Source organism: Populus euphratica, unplaced genomic scaffold (genome assembly GCF_000495115.2).
Source record: "Populus euphratica unplaced genomic scaffold, PopEup_1.0 scaffold348.1, whole genome shotgun sequence".
NCBI classification, from domain to species: Eukaryota; Viridiplantae; Streptophyta; class Magnoliopsida; order Malpighiales; family Salicaceae; genus Populus; species Populus euphratica.
This window is the reverse complement of record NW_011500237.1, coordinates 7,834-11,072: the sequence shown is the minus strand read 5'-3', so window position 1 is coordinate 11,072 and position 3,239 is coordinate 7,834. Positions and strand designations below refer to the sequence as shown.

General features: G+C 31.8%; 1 long non-coding RNA gene across 1 annotated transcript; it reads left to right on the top strand.

Annotated features, from left to right (window-relative positions):
* The first annotated feature begins 2,325 nt into the window (after positions 1-2,325).
* Positions 2,326-2,681, top strand: LOC105112527 (uncharacterized). The gene is made up of 3 exons (XR_839773.1): positions 2,326-2,411; positions 2,514-2,584; positions 2,659-2,681. It is a non-coding gene; the product is annotated as an uncharacterized LOC105112527 (long non-coding RNA).
* The last annotated feature ends 558 nt before the right edge of the window (positions 2,682-3,239 follow it).

Genomic DNA, 3,239 nt, shown 5'->3' with positions numbered 1-3,239 from the left:
TAGGAAATTATCTCAGCTTTCTTGTGTAAAAAATTCAGATCATTTGGACTTCAAGAACTCCAGATATGGGCCAAGCACTGAACAATGCTCGGGCTGGAAGATAGATTTGGACTTCTTTATTGTTGCTACTATTTGTTTGAAATGAACATTTACCATAAATTAAAGGTATCTTATATTATTAGATATATTATTATAAAACATGCTTTAGTTAAGGAGTTATTGATACTTCAAGTGCAAAATGATGACATAAAACCTTGATAAAAAATGCACTTTTAAGTACTAATCAATGTTGACGCAGAGGAGTTGAATGTTGTTCTGAACTCTACTAGTGAAGAAAAGAATGTTGTTGAAGAAGATGATAATGAAATTGAAGAATGCGATGAAGCTGATGATAACAATTCAATAGAGGATGAAGATGAAAATTCTGACTAACTAAACATGTTATTGTGTTGTGTAATAATTTGAAACATTAAATATTTATTCTTCTTTAATAGTCAGCCCTTGTTATTGTGTTGTGTGTGCTGTAAGATTACAATTCAAGATTTTGTGACAAGGTTATATAAAAAAAAAGAAAAATTTACAGGATTGTGCCACTTTCACCGACAGAGTCACCGACGACCAATAACCTGTCATTATTTTACAGAGAGTTGAAAAAAATTTACAGGATTGTGCAACTTTCACCGACGGAGTCACTGACAGCCAATAACCTGTTGGTATTTCACAAAGAGATGAGAAACATTTACGGGATTGTGCCACTATCACCGATGATATTACTAACAGAATCACCGACGGATTTAGGCACATCCCGAAGTGCACACACGTCCGACACGTGTCCGTATGCACAAATACTGACGGATGAAAAAGTCTGACGGAATTTTTGAACTTTTTTGGTGCGCATTTCAATTAATTTTTGATGGTATTACCGACAGAATTTAATGTCACCAGCAACAATTAATGTCTGTCGGTAATACCGTCGGAAAAATTGCTATATAAAACCCTCCCATTTGATTCATTTTTTTCTCTGGTTTCATTTCTATTCTTCTCCATTTCTCTTCTCCTCTCGGTTTATATTTTGCTTTTGAAAGTGATTTTATTGTTTTGGTGGTAGTTTTAAAAGGTATGTATTCTTTTTTCTTTATCTTTGTATTTTTTTACTTTAATTATGATTATATTTCATTTTTGGAAGTGATTTTATTGTTTTGGTGGTAGTTTTAAAAGGTATGTATTCTTTTTTCTTTATCTTTGTATTTTTTTTACTTTAATTATGATTTTTTTTTTGTGTTCTTTGTGTTGTGTATTGTTTGTAGATAAAATCTTAAATTCAACACATATTAAGGTAAGCATTTTTTATTCCCAAACTTATTTTGAACTGATATAGTGTTTTTTAGTTTTTTCATTTTATTTATTAATTTTATGATATTATTGTATATATTGCTATATAGTTTATCTTAATTTTAGGATATTATTGTTTACCTGTCATTTTTATTGCTTGTTATTACATTTTTATATTTATGTATACACGTTAATTTCTATTTTGAGATCCATTAAGGTCATGTTAGGAATGATATTGATTTAATTACCTTTTTCTTTTCACCATGTAATTATTTATAAATTAAGAGTTTTGTCTTCTAAAACTTGAAATGTAATAGTAATCTGTAAATTTGAATATATAACTTTAATATAATGTCTGTAACTCTAATTATCAATTTAATAATGAATGTTCATAGTTGAAATTGATTTTTTTACTTGAATTTCATTATATAATGTTATTGAATAAGATATTTTGTGTTGATGATGATGAGTTGGGTTGAGATCCAGGATGATTGGATTGAGATGTGAAATAAAATTGGAAGTGTAATATGATTTTATTGATAACTTGGGACCTCCCAATATAGGGGAGACTTTGTCAATTTTTTTTAAATAATCAAAGTTAATTATGTAATTATTCGTATAAATTTGGGTAGATGCGTAGAATAAAATCTACAGCACATCGTCAGCAGATTGTTGCAGCTAGTTCTTCTAGTAGCGAGGAGGACGTATCCTTAGGTGCTGATCACGGCGAGGAATCTACGCCAACTTGTGATGTTGCCTCTTCTAGTGTGGTTTCACAGCGCAGAAGCGGTATGCCTTCACAACGGGGTCAATTCACCCGCGTACCAGGCACAATGGAAAGATGATCTCTCAATGTCAGTTTGTTTAGGTTTTCTTTTTATATACTTATAACATAATTTATGAACAACTAATTAATATTACTACTTTTATTTAATTTCAGGTTCACAAACATTGAGGCTGCAAGGATTATAACATCGGTGTTTAAATCGTTGATGAAGATTCCATTATTTCAATGGGGCCAGGTTTCCAGCCATCCTGAGTAGAAACCTAATATCGATGCATGGTTTAAGCGATTTCAGGTCGGTGTTAATTTTTAATTTCCAGCTTATTTTTAACAAATGATTTTTATAATTTTATATCTTGTACTATTTTTATTTTATATGAATTATTTATATACACAGAACAAATTTGAGTGGGGTAGGGCGGACAACAATGTTGTGAGGAAGGTATGGGAGAATCACGCGGCAACTAGGTAACATCAAAAATAAATTTATTTCTGTTTTATAATTTTATGTTTTAAATTCTAATTTGTTACTATGGAAGTAGGTTGCGTGATTTTTTGTATGACATAAAAAAATCAAAAAGACATGTGAAGGATAACGGTTTTGAAGGATGGAATAAGGTGGCAGTTTGGTAGGAATTCAAACTGCCATTCAACTCGGGGGAAATATGGATGACATATATTTAGCACGTGACCTCAGAGTGGTTCTCAAGGCGCTCACAGTCCAGCGCCGACAATCAAAACCGGTAAATTCATTGTTCGGTGACCACGCACACTGACGCATCCATCCCAGTCAGCCCACATGCAAAGCAGATGGTAAGATTAATTTTAATGAAATATATTATTAATTAATTTGTTGTTCCTTATAATATATTTAACTTTCAACCTATTTTTTCTTTACAGGTTGTGTCTCTTGGACGTGAGCCTAGTCCAATGGAGCTATTTGTAAAGACGCATGTACGGAGTCAAGACCGCTAAAAGGGGGTGCAGTAGTTCATGGACAATCATGCTCAGTACTTCGTGGTATGTTTGTTCATTCATTTTATTTTGTAAGTTATTATTTTCTTGAATTGCATCTTGAATTGCATTTGATGATTTTTTTACCGACGGAATTTTCAGGAGACCT